Below are 16,681 nucleotides of genomic sequence, written 5' to 3' on the forward strand. Positions count from 1 at the left end.
TACATTGTAAAGATTCTGAAAAGTAAACTTCAATGGAATCAAAGCTCACAAAATACACCAAGACTCACATGGTCACCCTAAACAGGGTGACACCTGCTAAAATAAGACATGTAAATGAGACCCAGAGACTTCTAACATTATAGTCAAAAATGTGCAGGATAGAGTGGAAAATTATCTGTCATAACAAGAACCAAAAAGCTCACAACTCAAATGAGGAAAAGAGTCAACTGACATCAATAGTGGGATGAGTTGTGTGTTGGAATTACTTGATAAGGGTTTAAAACAGTACCTTAAAAATGGCTTCAATAATCAATGATAAAGGGGCTGGGGTTGTGGCTCAGCGGTTAGAGTGCTCACCTAGCACCTGTGAGGCCCTGGGTTCGATCCTCAGCACCACATAAAAATAAATAAACAAAATAAAGGTATTGTGTACAACTAAAATATAAAATATTTTTAAAAATCAGTGATAAAATGTTCTTGCATCAAATGAAAATTAAAATGTCAGCCAAGATAGAGAAGGAGTGAAAAGGAACTAAATGGAAATTTTGAAATTGAAAAAACACAATAAAAGGAAGAAAAAATTTCACTGGATGGATGAAGTAATAGGGTGAAGACAATGGAGGACAGAATCCGCAAACTATGAATGAAACAATAGAAGTCACCTAATCTGTGCAACAGAGAGAAAATACTCACCACCTGAGGAATCTGTAGAAGAATAACAAAAATACTATACTCATCAGAAGGAGCGAAGAAAGAGAGAGCACTGAAAAAAGTCTGGAAAAAAAGAAATTACTGAAAATTTTCCAAACTTACCAAGACATGAACCTATATAGATCCAAGAAGTGAGTAAGTCCTCAAAAATAATAAACTGAAAGAAATCCATACCAAGAGACGTCATGGTCAAAGGTTTTAAAGCAACAGAGAGAGAAAAAACATCTTGAAAACATGCAGAGAGAAACAGATAACTTACTGGAGATCTTTCATTTAAATGACAGCAGATTTTGCTCTGAAAGAATATGAAGGCCAGAAAAAAAGTAGCATTCCATTTTTTCAAGGGCTGAAAGGAAAGAGCCATCAACTTGAAAGACTATGTCCAGGGAAACTCTCGTTCCAGGATAAAGAGGAAATAAGAACATTCTCAAGCAAAGGAAAATGAAAAGAATGTGTTGCCGCGGACCTACTATTAGAGTGACATTTAAAAACTTCTTTAGAGAAAGGAAATGATAAAAGAAGGAACCTTAGAGCATCATGAATATTTTTTTTTTAAAAAAAGTGGAAATATATGTGGTGCATAAAATAGACCATCTTTTTACTCATGGATTTTATAATTGTTGTTGATGTATCAAATAAAAATTATCATATCATTTCATACTGAAAACAATGATATTTTAACAGTGGGGAAGGTAAAAAAACCTAAATGGAAATAGAGTTGCCGAACTTCATGGGAAGTAGTAAAATGTGATACCAGTAGACTGTGATAAGTTACATGTGTATATTTTAATGTCTTAGAGCAACCACATGAAATTATACAAAGAAACATACCCCAAAACGTTATAAATAAATCAAGATAAATTTTAAAATGTTCAATTAACTCCTAGGAAGCCAAGGAAAGGTACAAAACCCAGAAGAAACAAATAGAAAACATAATTAAAATCTGACTTCAAGCATTAATATATTAATAGTTACATGTAATGGTCTAAATACACCAAAAAACAAGATTTATATGGTGGATTAAATAAAATCATACAACTTATAAGAAATGCCACTTATAAGAAACTCAATTCAAATTTAATAGCACTGGTAGGAATTAAAGAATGGAAAATGTGCTATGAAAATATCAATTTTTATAAAGGTTGAGTAGCTATAGTAATATTAAGTATTAATATCATTAAGTAGGGTTCAAAGCAAAGCAAATTACTAGAAACAAAAAGAGATATTACATGATGTGAAAAGAGGTGTTTGTACCATAATCCCCAAAGACACAGACACAAATGCCATAATCCTAAATGCTTAAATCCTGAAGGATAAAATTTCCTTAAATCTACAGTTCCTAAAGTTTAAAAATTTTAACATATAACTCTGGAAAAATAATTTACAAATTATTTAAAAGACATTCAAGATTTTTCAAAGGAGATTCAAAACATGTAAAAACGTCACATAACATTGAATAGGTCACTTTACACAATAAACTGGGTAATAATAATAATAAGACATATCTTTGCAAGCATGTTCAGGTATAGTAACAACAGTTAACATGTAAATGACAATTATGAGACAACCCATACTCAAAAAGAAATAGATCCCAAAGCAGACTATATGAACATGTATCACTACGGCTGCTGGTTGTGTGCTTATGTCTTTACAGGTGCAGTCATCTGAAATACCATGATGGCTAATGTATTAGTCAGGGTTCTCTAGAGAAACAGAATCAACAGGAAGTATAATTATAAAAAGGGAATTATTAGGTTGGCTTATGCGACCAGAAGCTGGACAGTCCAGTGGCCGTCGGCAGGCTGGAAAGCTGGAAGAACCAGCTGTGTAGTTCAAGAGGCTGAAGCCCCGGAACAAGAGGGATCAACAGTGCTACCGTAGTATGAGACCAAAGGCTTCTGGAGAATCACTGGCAGAGTCCACCAGAGTGAGGAAGCAAGAGTCCCATATCCTCAGACAATCCCACCAGCAATCAAGGACCCATTCAAGAAAATTGAGCTTGCAGCTGCTCCCTTGTTCTTCCAACTTTTATTCCATCTAAGCCATCTTCCTATTGGATGGTGCTGCTCATGCTTAGGGAGGGTCTCCATTTCAGTTGGCTATCCCACATGCCAATCATTCCTAGACACACCCTCACTGATAAACTCACAAGCCTCTTAATCATCAGCATATCTTAATCTAATCAAGTTGACAATTCAAATTAATCATTACAGATAAGAAAAGTCTTTCCAGGAGATTGAGCAAAAATTGCAAAGAGGCATCAGAGCCTATGAGGTTGCCCCAAAGGCCAATATCTTGAGAAATTTTATCTTTCACAAATGCAGATAGAAGAAAGGACAACTTTTCCTTTATTGAGGAAGTGTCAATAAGTAGCTGCACAGTACTTACAAAGTCAATATTGTGTTAATGCACTTTCATGGAGTCAAAATTTGCAAAACAATAAAAAAATAAATTGAGGTTGTTTGAAATATTGGGGGTGCTGCAAGAAATCAGACACATGCTCAAAAGTTACTGAGCCAATCAAATTTTACTTCTGCAGATGGTGTGCTACCAAAATATCTGGCAAGCAAGCATACTGGGTGGGGAGTCTGCCCAGGTGTTTATCCCTAACACAGTGCTGCCCTTTGCTCTGATATAAAGAGTTCAGGGTTACCATCTACACACTAGGCTAATTTAAAATTGGGGAGAGCAAAAGGAAGGGCTATAGTTACAATTAGATCATCTAGTACACTCTAGGCATTATGATTGCAACACCAGGACAAAGGAAGATTTGTTGGGGGGATACCCAGAATGAGGACATTTTTTTAATAAGTTTTTTTTAATTTTTAATTATTTTTGTAGTTGTAGATGGACAGAATGCCTTTATTTTATTTATTTATTGTTTTAATGCTGTTCTGAGGATTGAAACCAGTGCCTTATGCATGCTAGGCAAGTGCTCTGCCACTGAGCTAAGTCCCAGCTCCCAGAATGGGTACATTTTTAACCTTATGGTTTTGTAACTTAAAAATAGCTTCACCTTTTGAGTTCTTTATATACCCTAGAGATTAGTGCTCTATCTAATTTGCTCCCAGGATGCAGGCTCTCTATTCACCCACTGATTGTTTCTTTGGCTGAGAAGAAACTTTTAAGTTTGAATCCATCCCATTTATTGATTCTTGATGTGCTATAGGAGTATTATTAAGGAAGTTGGGGCCTAATCCGACATGATGGAGATTTTGGGCCTACTTTTTTTTTTTTTATTAGGCACAGGTTCTCTAGTTTGATTCCTAGGTCCTTGATCCACTTTGAATTAATTTTTGTGCATGGTGAGAGATAGGAGTTTAATTTCATTTTGCAAATAGCCCAATCAATAATGGACCAAGGATCTGAACAGACACCTCTCAGAAGATGATATACAATCAATCAACAAATATATGAAAAAAGTGTTCAACATCTCTAGCAATTAGAGAAATGCACATCAAAACTACTCTAAGATTTAATCTCACTCCAGTCAGAATGGCAGCTATTAAGAACACAAACAATAAGCGTTGGTGAGGAGGATCTGGGGAAGAAAGGCACACTCATACATTGCTGGTGGGACTGCAAAATGGTGCAGCCAATATGGAAAGCAGTATAGAGATTCCTTGAAATCTGGGAATGGATTCACCATTTGACCCAGCTATCCCTCTCCTCGGTCTATACCCAAAGGATTTAAAAACAGCATACCACAGCGACACAGGCACATCAATGTTTATAGCAGCACAATTCACAATAGCTGAACTGTGGAGCCAACCTAGATGCCCTTCAGTAGATGAATGGATAAAGAAACTGTGGTATATATACACAATGAAATATTACTCAGCAACGAAAGAGAATAAAATCATGGCATTTGCAGGAAAATAGATAGAGTTGGAGAAGATAATTCTAAGAGAAGTTAACCAATCCCAAAAAAACCAAATGCTGAATGTTTTCTCTGATATAAGGAGACTGATTCATAGTGGGGTTGGGAGGGGGAGCACGGGAGGAATAGATGAACTCTAGATAGGGCAAAGAGGTAGGAAGGGAAGGGTGGAAGCATGCGGGTAAAAAAGATGGTGGAAGGAGATGGGCATCATTCCCCTAAGTACATGTATGAATGAAGACACAAATGGTGTGAATTTACTTTGTATATAGCTAGAGAAATGACTGTGCTCTATATGTGTAATATGAATTGAAATGCATTCTGCTGTCATATATAACAAATTAAAATTTAAAAAAAAATAGCTTCACCTAACTACACACTATGAAATTTAGGTTTTAGATTACAGCAAACACGTTTTTATTACACATTAGGAAACAGCCTACAGGCTTCACAATTTGACAGAAGAGAGAACATCAATCTTATAGAATGATCTAAAGTTCTTTACACAATTTATACTCCCCTTTTCAGGGAAGTGATAGGAAGACTATATACATATTTGTATTGTTCATCCATTTCTATTGCTGTGGATGTTTCATTCCATTTTCACAACGTAATTGATCCTTCTCTTCCCCATTGGTAAGTATTTGGGCTGTTCTTAGGATTTGCTGTTACAAACAACATGCTCTAAGCATGATTTCATTTGCCTTCTAATGAACCAACACAAGAGTTCTTCTAGAATACACTCCTAGACGTGGACTCCTGAGCTGTGGGTACTTATCTGTAAACTAGGTAACACAGCATTGTTTTCTAAATAGCTCTTCAGTTTTAAATGCTCAACAGCAGAATATCAGTATTCTCAGGGCTTTATATTCTCACAAATACTCAGTATTTTCTAACCATTTAATGTTTTTCCAGTCAGGTGTCCCTAAATTGTTATCATTTTCCCCCATCTTTCTTTAATCTCTTAAATTAGTTTAAAGGTACTATTTTTGCCATGTGTTTATATGGTCGCATAAATTTGTTTTTGTTGTTTTCTCAAGTGACTTGTGCCTTCTGCTGTGAGCAACCCCCAGCACAGCTGTGGTTTCTATTCAGTGGGAGTCCTGTGCTCCAAGGCTGGTGAGGGTGTTCCCAGTCTGCTGGACCCCAGAGGTCCCAGATCAGTTCTCACGTAAATATTTGAGCAGGATGGCTTGAGTCTTCATTGTGTCTGATCCCATGTCCACGATTCTGGCACTGAATTTCCTATTTGTTTCTGACATCTGGATATTTCTCTTTCTTTTGTGATTGGTTGTGTATTGCTTCTATTCTTCTTCCGTTGTATCAATTATTTCTATGGTCTTAGAATGAAAGAGAGGGTCAATGAGACTCATTCTGTAATATAACCAGAAATTCTGGTCTGATTTGTGGTATTTCTGGTCCACAAAAGGGCAATTTCTCAGAGTAAAATAATTTCAGGTTATAATTTGGTTTCTAATTAAATTTGACCACCGGAAGAAAATGGACTTAAGGTACTGCAATTCCAGTGGCTATCACTATCATTGCCAATTAGTTAATGGGTATCCTGGCTTCAAAATGAGTCTCATTAATTTTTTCTAAAGAAGGTCAGCTCTCAGAGTGCACATAAAATCAACATGCAAAGCCTGCTGGTCTCAAGGCTAGATGGTAGGTAGTAATAAATTTTTGATTGTCATGAATGCTAGCCTGCACAGCTTCTCAGATACATCCTTGACTACAAGTAATTTTCTCTGCTCATAACAACTTAGCATGGCTGTTGACTGCACGCTTACATATGGTTGGCATGTATACACCCCTGTATATGCCTGGGCTATAATGATAAGTTAACCACTGCATATCATCAACCTGTGTTTTCAAAAGTTAATTTTCAATCATGTGACTATTTGGCAAATACTTTTTTTTTTTTTGCATTTTATTTCCTTATGCATAGGATATACTATTCATTGCTAATTGCTTTAAATCTAGTTATTACCAATTAACTTTTGAAAATATTTCTACCTTTTAAGAAACCTAGATAATTTATAGATCTTTGTCATTTAAACTAGTCCTTTCCCACTCAGAAGAGATATGAAGTTTATATAGAACACATTTCTTACTGTCATCATAACCTTAAAAAGTATTTAATTTTATTATCGGTGGCTGGGGCGGGGGACTGGAGTGGAGATAAGACTCCAAATGTTCTATTTTGTGCAATTTATGTTTTTGTATTTTTCCCCAAAGGTATTAATGCATAATTTCCCCCTCAATCCCCTTTACAAAACCCTAAGAGACATTTTTTGCAATATACATAAATAAATTTTTTTTATTTGTAACAATCTTTGGGGTCTGAAATTGAAAAAAAAAATCATTCAAGCCTGTTTTAAACAACTGAGAAAACAAAGTAAGTAATGGAGGCATTTAGGATAGAAACTAAGTCTTTTAATGTGCAAAGGCAAATATACTCCCTCCACTAGTTATTCTCAAAAGTGCTCTGGTCATATCCGAATGCCTCATATGTAAGTTTTCATGGAAAGGAATCACTAAACTAACCTTGTGTACATTCAGTGACATCACATAGCTTGACACTAACTGTCCACTGTGATCATCTCATCGCTGCCATTCTGGACCTGCATTCTATTTTGGAGACCGATTATGTGAGAGACATATCACAGGGCCACATAAAGATGGACAATATAAAGCCTGTGTCTCTGCAAAAAAAAAAATCTTGTTGAAAGGCAGATGTTTAAACTACCTGTTGAAATGTAATAAGATTTATTTTAAATGTAGAAATAAAGATACATTGAAAGTTAAACAGAGGAAGATATTATACAAAGAATAAGGAGAAGAAAACCGATTTACTCTACTAGATAAATAAGTTTCATAGAGGTTGTTATCACCATGGAAAAAGAAGAAGGAGGTTGATATATCAAGAGAACTTAACATATGTACAGCTAATCTCAGAGCTCCCAGATACACAAAGAAAGATGTGATAGAAGCAAAGGCAAAATAAATCCACACTATAGCTGGGAATTTCAACACTCTTCTCTCAGAAATCAATAAAACAAACAGACAAAAATATCAATAAGGACACAGAAGACTTAACAATATCATTAAGCAATTTGCCCTAATTAATATATACAGAACACTCCAACCAAGTCTATGGAGAATACACGTTCTTTTTAAGTACAAATGGAATATTCACCAAGATAGATCAAAATTAACTTTAACATATTTTTAAATAAGCTTTACAAAGAATGCCCTTTGCTTTCAATGGAATTAAATCGGAAATCAGTAATTTAAAGAGCTAAAAAAATTCCCAAATATTCAGAATTTAAGTAACATACTTTAAGATAACTTTTGATTAAAGATGAAATGTTAAGAGAATGGGATTATAATTTGAACTGAATGTTGAAAGTACAAAATATCAAAATTTATGGTATTCAACCAAAAAAGTGTTAAAAAGGAAATGTGTAGTTTGCATGACTATATTAGAAAAATATTTTTAAATACCTAAATACATGAAGAAAAATATCATGTTAATAGATCAAAAGAGTGAATATTGTTAAAATGTTGATTTTGTTCATATTAGTTTACAGATTTTACATAACGCCAATCAAAATTCACCTGTTATTTAGAAATCAACAAGTTGAATCTAAAATGTATATGAAAATGAAAACATTGAGAAGACCCAAAACAATTTTGAAAAAGTAATAGGACAGACAGCAGAATACATCAGACACTAGAAAGGCAATATGTCAATCAATGGAAGGGAAACTGATGTGATACAGCAATTTGTATACGGGGTAAAAGCGGGAGTTCATAATCCACGTGAATCAACCGTGTAATATGATGTATTAAGAACTATGTAATGTTATGAACGACCAATAAAAAAAAAAAAAAAAAGTTTGAAAAAGTAAAGTTGAAGCACTCATAGTATCTAATTTCAAGATTTACTATAAAGCTAAGTAAATAAGAAGGAACGGTATCAGCATAAAAACACACATACAGATAAAAGAAATAGAGCAGAGAGTTTGGGAGCAGACTTACATGACAAACTGAGGTTTGTTAGCAGTGTCAGGGTAATTCAGTGAGGAAATTCTTCAACAAGGAGTGCTGGAGACTAAATATTCATATGCAAAAAAATCAGTCTCAAACATTACCACCTGTTCTATACGAAAATTAACTTAATGATGATTATAGACCTAAACATAAAGCCAGAAATTGGAAAACTTTCAGGAAAAAAACTTAGGAGAAAATTCGGATGAAGTAGGGTTTGGTAAAGCTTTCCTAGATTGGTACAAAAGACAAAATTTTTTTAAAAAATGTATTTTTAGTTTGAAGATGGATACAATATCTTTATTTTACACACACACACACACACACACACACACACATATGCAAAATTTATTCTTACCATATGACCCACAATTTCCTCTCTTCAGTATTTACTCAGTAGGAATGAAAACATATGTTTACCCAGAAGCTTGCATGCCAGTGTTTACAGCACCTTTATTTATATTAGCTAAAAAGAGAAATTACTGACATATCTGTAGGCTGTAAATATCTGTAAATAACTAAGCTATGTGTGGCGCATCTTTACAATAGAATAATACTATTTAATAATGAAAATGATTGTATTACTGATACACTCATTGAGCTCACTGAAAGGGGTAGACACAACACAATCATATTTTAATTAGGTGGTGTTTATTTGTATACATTTGTCAAGACTCTTCTAATCTGTTTGTGTAGAAGGTATACTTTATTGCACATGAATTATACCTGAACCAACAAACAGGACTAATGTGAAATAAATAGATGAAACAGAGAAGAGGTAACACATTTAAAAGATAGGTACAGAGATCCAATAACTGAACAATATGAATTCTAGAAAAATAGAACAGAGAACATCTAGAAGAACAAATCATCAAAGAAAAAACTTAATTTCCTGAAAATTCAAAACCTGACAGACAGCAGATTACTGATTCAAAGGGCCCACTGCCTGCTTGGCAGATGGGAGAAACTAGAATACCTGGGCCAGAGCTTCTGTGGACTGGGGCCGGGCATGGAGCAGGTCCAACAGAAAAGGATCAGAAATAAGTCACAGTGCTTTTCCCTTTCAAATAAACTGTAAAGCGCATATTTAAGGTAAACAACAGTTATTATGGGATACATAGAGCTAGTAAAATGGTTACACAGTGAAGCAAGTTAGCAGAGTCATCTCACATGGTCCCCTTGCATGTTTTGTGGCAAAAGCAGCTAAAATCTGCTCACATGAATTCTGTATACAGTGACTTTATGTCCTATCAACATCTTATTCTATGTTAGATCTCTAGATTTTTATCTGCTGTATTGTATCTTCTGACCCACCCATTTCCTCTGTCTCTATATCTTGAAATTTTTGGCTTTTTGTTTGTTTTTGTTTTGTTTTGTTTTAGAATTCACATATAAGTGAGAGCATCCAATATTTTTCCATGGCTGACTTTTTTCACTTAGCACATTGCCCTCCAGGCTCATCCATACGAAGCAAATGGTAATATAGCGTTCCTTTTTAGGGTTGAATAATACTCCATTATGTAGGTACACCTCAGTTTCTTTACCCATTCATCTGTGAATGGACACTTAAGTTGTTTCCATACTTCAACTATGAAGAATGACATTGTATGAACACAGAGTGGGGGTAACTTTATGAGGGGGTAGTTTTATCTATTTGGGATGTGTGCACAGAAGAGGGATTCCTGGGTCATCTGATAGTTCTATTTTTAATTTCCTTAGAAACCTCCACACTGTTTTTCATAATAGCTGTACTGGTTTATGTTCCCACCATCAGGATGCAAGAGTTTCCTCTTCTCCACACTCCTCCCAACATTTGGAATCTTGACTTTTGATAAGAGTCATCCTATTGGATGTGGTGGTATCTCACAGTGGTTTTGATTTGTGTTTCCTTGATGATTAATGATATTCCAAACCTTTTCATATTCATGTTGACCATTTTTATGTCTTTTTTGGAAACATGTCTATTCAGGTCTTTTGCCCACTTTCTAATCAGGTTACTTGTTTTTCTGCTATTGCATTGTATGTTTTTTAATAAATTTTGAATATTCACCTTATCAGATATATAGTTTGCGAACATTTTTCCCAGTCTTTCTTTAGGTTTTGAGTCTTTTAGGTTTTAGACTTTTGGTTTTGTTAACTATTTTTCAGAACTTTTTAGTTTGATGTAGTCTCATTTAACTTATTTTTGTTTTTGTAGCCTGAGCTTTTAGCATGACATTAAAAAAAAAAATCTAAGGCCAAGGTCATGGACTTATTCTTCTATGTTTTCTTCTAGTAGTTTCATAACTTTTGGTCTTTTATTTAGGTTGTTTTTTTTTTCCATTTTGAGATTATTTTTGTGTATGGTGTAAAAAAAAAATGACCCAATTTCATTCTTTTGGATGTGAAAATCTAGTTTTCTGGCACCATTATTGAAGAGAATATCTTTTCCTCATTGTCCTCTTGGTGTGCCCTTGTTGGAAATTAGTTGATCATCTACATTTGGATTTATTTCTACGTTCTCTATTCTATTTCACTGGTCTATGTGTTTGTTTTTATGCTGGTACTATACCGTTTTTATTACTGTAGCTTTTCAACATTATATTAAATTAAGAACAGTGATGCTTCCAATTTTGTTTTGTTTTTTCCCAGAATTGTGTTGGCTATTTAGGATTTTTTAATTGTTTGATATGAATTTAGAATTGTCTTTTCTATTTAAATGAAGAATGCTGTTGGGATTTGATAGTAATTGTGTGAGATCTGTACATTGCTTTGGGTAATATGGACATTTTAACAATATTTATTCTTCTGCCCCATAAGCATGGGGTATATTTCCATTTATTTGCATCTTATTCAGTTTCTCTCATCAGTGTTTCATAGTTGTCAATGTGCAGGTCTTTCTTTTTTTCTTTTAAACTTGCTTAAGTTTATTCCTTGGGGTTTTATTTATTTTGATGCTATCAAATAGGATTGTTTTCCTGATTTCCTTTACAGTTAGGTTGTTTTTCATATATAAAGGTATTGCTGGTTGCTGTACATCTGACTTTATCCTACAAATCTACTAAATTCATTTATTAATTCTAACAGATTTTTGTGGAATCTTTGGGAGTTTCAACATCTAGAAATAAAAATAATTTTGCCTTTTCATTCCAATTTGTATACTTTTTATTTTTTTATTTTATTTTTCTTGTCTGATTGCTCTTGCCAGGACTTCTAGTCCAATGTTGCATAGAAGTTGCCAGAGTGGACATTCTTGACTTGAACAAGATCTTGGTAAAAGAGCTCCAAGTTTTTCTCCATTGATTATATTAGTAGATGAGTTTTTGTTTTGTTTTGTTGTAATTAATTTTGAGACAGAGTCTCACTAAGTTGCTTGGGTCCTCGATAAGTTACTGAAGCTGGCTTTGAAACCGTGATTCAGCTTCAGCCTCCTGAGCTGCTGAGATTACAGGCATGTGCCACTGAGCCTGGTTTAGTGGTGAATTTTTCATAATTGCCTTGAGCATGTTAAGGAATGTTCCTTCTATATCAGAAGTTACTGGGTGAGGTGCTTTACCACAAGGGGAGTGTAGATGTAAAAGGAAATAAGGCCAGTAGAACCTGGTGGCACATGCCCATAATCCCATCAGGAGGCTAAGGCCAAAGGATCACAAGTTGGAGGCCAACCTCGGCAACTTAGCGAAACTCTGTCTGAAAATAAAATAAAAAGGGATGGTGGGTGTAGTTCAGAGCTAGAGCACTCTTGGATTAAATCCCTAGTATCCCCATCTCAAAAAAAGAAAGAAAATAAGAAATCCAGGGAACGTAAAAGAAAGTCAAAGAGAAATCCCAAGATGATGTGGAGGAAATCCAGTGTGAGAGTGGTTCAGAAAGAAGTCACCTATTCTGATTAAAGCAAGTCAAAAGAAGCAGTTCGTGAATTATAATGCTTGCATATATTGAGAGGAGGCTTAGAAAGTTAGGAAGAATATTGAGAATGAATTAATGATAAATATATAGAAAAACAAGGGACTGAGAAAACTTGAGAGTTAATGAACTTGAGGACACAAAGTTTTGCAAGAATAAAAAACAGGAACTAGTCATAGTATATGCCATAGCTCAACAATGAAAATATTTACATGGTCATAATAATTTACACATGCAATATTGACATAACCCAAAAATACAACTATATTTGGAGGCTGGGAAAATGTGGGAGCTGTGGTGAGCAGAATGGGTTTGAAAAGAGCTCAGTTTTCATTTTCCCTGGTAGGAACACTTCAACTTCAAAGTCAAGAAGTGGCCATCTAAGCACGTTTTTTAACAAGAGTTGAAAAGGGGTCACCGCTGGGGAGTGGAAAATGGGGATACAGTGTGGACAGAGAGTGGCACTTTTTCCACGAAGTCATGTAGAACAATGGGGTATTTAAACCAGGTGAATGTACCATTTATAGAAAATTGTTTTCTTGAAGCCTGAAATCTTACTGATAAGACAATCATTCTAGGCAAGCATGGTGCCCGAGGTGTTGGAGAGAATGAAGTTGAGGACGCTCTGTCCCCTGGGTTCAACTCTGGCATACCAAGCAGATGCCTCAGTGCTAGGCTTGGAGGACAGTGATCATGTGACACTGCTGTGTCTGGAACATCTGGGTCACTCCGTGAAGCCTCACACCAGCCCTGGGAGGTGGGAACTCTCACTCTCGTTCTGACTAGTTTATGGCTGAGGAGTCTGAGGCCCAGAGAATCTAAGCAACCTGCTGTGGCCCTAAAGCTGGAGAGAGGTCTGCTGAGGTTCCTCCTTACACAGGGTGGCTCTAGTTCATGTTTCTCAGCAGAGGAGGTGAAGGGGTCTACCCTTCAAGATTCACAAAATAAAGGATTCCTCTAAACGAGGAAGAACGTTGCCTACTGAGCAGCCAAAACCCAGAACATGCCCATTACCACGATTAAGCTGGGAGCAATATAGAAATGACTGCCTTTGGTTCTGGTGAACTAGTGTCTAAAGTGTTTTTCTCCCTTAATTTGGGAGAGAAATAGATATGGAGTCATTCCACCAGAACTCTATTTGTGCCTCATACAAGTTTTAGGGAGGGCTTGCACAAAGTGGTTAGTTAAAGTTTCCAGAAGGTGTGGCTTCAATGTTTCAAGGGTTAATTAAGCTGTAGGGTTAGTCTCTCTGTCCTCTGTTCTGTACCATTGGTCTACAGGTCTATTTTGGTGCCAATATCATGCTGTTTTTGTTAGTATTGCTCTGTCATATGTAGTATAGTTCAAGGTCTGCAATAGTAATGCCACCAGCTTCACTCTTCTTGCTAAGGATTGCTTTGGCTATTCTTGGTCTCTTATTTTTCCAGATTTTCTTATTTTTCTATTTCCATGAGGAATGTCATAGGGATTTTGATGGGGATTGCATTGAATCTGTATAGTGCTTTTGGTAGTATGGTCATTTTGACAGTATAATTCTGCCTATCCAAGAACAGGATAGATCTTTTCATCTTCTAAGGTCTTCTTTAATTTCTTTCTTTAGTGTGCTATAGTTTTCATTGTAGAGGTCTTTCACCTCTTTTGTTAGTTGATTCCCAAGTATTTTTTTGTTTTGTTTTGTTTTGTTTTGTTTTGAGGCTATTGTAAGTGGGGTGGTTTTCCTAGTTTCTCTTTCTGAGGATTTGCCACTGATGTACAGAAATGCCTTTGATTTATGGGTGTTGATTTTATATCCAGCTACTTTGCTGAATTCATTTATTAGTTCTAGAAGATCCTGGTGGAATGTTTTGGGTCTTTTAGGTATAGAATCATATTGTCTACAAATAGTGATAATTTGAGTTCTTCCTTTCCTATCCGTATCCCTTTAATTTCTTTTGTCTGTCTGATTGCTTTGGCTAGAGTTTCAAGAACTATGTTAAATAGAAGTGGAGGAAGAAGGCCTCCCTGTCTTGTTCCAGATTTTAAAGGGAATACTTTCACTTTTTCCTCCATTTAGAATGATGTTGGCCTGGGGCTTAGCATAGATAGCCTTTACAATGTTAAGGTATGTTCCTGGTATCCCTAGTTTTTCTAGCATTTTGAACCTGAAGGGGTGCTGTATTTTGTCAAATGCTTTAACCCCAGCAGTTCTGAAGGCTAAGGCAGGAGGATCAAGAGTTCAAAACCAGCATCAGCAACTTATTGTGGCACTAAGCAACTCAGTGACAGCCTGTATCTAAATAAAATACAAAATAGGGCTGGGGATGTGATTCAGTGGTCCAGTGCCCCTGAGTTCAAAATGGTCTTATGATATAACACAGGGGAAATTTGCTTCATAAAATCAAGATAGGTTGTTTTTATGAACTAGAGATATTAATGCCAGAAAAAAATATCTAATTGACTACAATTTTTTAAAAAAATATTTCCTCCATTGAGGGTCATTTAAAGAAAGTTTTTTTTTTTTTTTTGTGATTGGATGGTGTATCACAAAATATATGAAGGATAGGAAAAGAATGTGTATTTCCACCTTTAATATCTTTGAGTTGTGTGGTTCCATACTTGCTGAGATGTATATGTATGTGTGTGTGTGTGTGTGTGTGTGTATATATATATATATATATATATATATATATATATACATATATATATTTTTTTCCAATTGACTACATATTCTAAGTGGCAGTCTGCATATGAGCTAGATCATCCATCAAGGCCAAAGGCAGCCATAACAACCATTTTCCATGAAGCAAGAAACAAGGTACAAGCCTTGCCCAACCTAGGTAAAGTCAACAAATAATTGATGACCAAGCATACAAAAAAACTAGAAAATAGGAGCTAAGAAACAGGATAGGAAATTCACTCACACAGAAAGAAATCAACAACAAATATATTTAAAAACATGCAGCCCTGGTAAATAGAAATAAGATAATATTATCCTCTTACCCTCAGTATGTGAGCAAAGGTTTTTTGTTTTTGTTTTTATTTATGTGTGTAGGGTGGGGGGAAGGGAGGAAAGGGAGCTGCTATGGGTGGTACAGAATGATTTTCCTTTTTTCCAGTTGGCAAGAGTTAGCAATTGATTGGAGGTGGTGAAGGGACAGGGAAGATTTTTACAAAGTCCAAGGCCCTTTATCTGAACAGATATAATATAAATTACCAACCAACTCCCCGTGCAACTGGGGTGGTAGAAACAAATTTCTTTAGGGTGCTGGGAGGCTAGGTCCCCAAAGGATCTTCTAAACACAGGGTCAGGACACAAGCTGTCAACTCAAAGGATGCATTCTCGGGACCCTCCAGTTACAGCTGATACTTGCAAACCCTGAAACAAATAATGCCCTGCTCTCCCTGGCTCCACATTCCAGTTCTTGTGCACATTACCCCTTTAGTGCGTGATTTACAGTGCTTGCTTTTAAAATGCAGATTTTTTTTTCAAGGTTTTATTGTCAGGCTTTAAGTCATTAGAATTATAGCCTCAGTGTATTTGCTGGAATTGACCACATATTCCAAGTGGCAGTCCCCACAGCTCTCAACTCAAATCCTAAACTGTAAGCTTTTGTTCATCTAACACTAATTTACAGAAATTGTATTTTAAGATTAATGTACAACCAGTTCTTCTTTGGATCAATTATCCATTCCTAAGAACTTTCTTTTTTTTCTTCCTGCCTTCTTTCTTTTGTATTTGGGATTGATTTAAATACTATTGATGGCAATTGTGGAATGCATGTGTGTCTTTAAAACATCAAGATGTTTTAAATCACAGAATTATAAAGAGCGTGTGAGGATATACAATTCTCTCTTCTTAGAACACAGCTCTAATGGATACTGAGAAAGATTTTTGTTAAATGAGAGAAAAATACATATATAACAGTTTGGATAGGCTATTGTGATTGACAGATGCTGGGTTTTCCACTCGGACAAAAGACTGTACATTTTAGATCTACCCTTTTCCTTGAGTCTAATTGAAAATTTGGTTCATTGTCAGAATCCACACGGTGGGGGACCATCTATCCAAGTTATTCTTTTAACTGTCAAAACAGACTTTCCATTCGTCCTGGCCTAAGGGATCTCTGACCTGGATGGAAAATGCCACAGAGTATTAAAGCAAACTATAGTTTT

The sequence above is a fragment of the Urocitellus parryii genome, chromosome 10 (genome assembly GCF_045843805.1).
Source record: "Urocitellus parryii isolate mUroPar1 chromosome 10, mUroPar1.hap1, whole genome shotgun sequence".
NCBI lineage: Eukaryota > Metazoa > Chordata > Mammalia > Rodentia > Sciuridae > Urocitellus > Urocitellus parryii.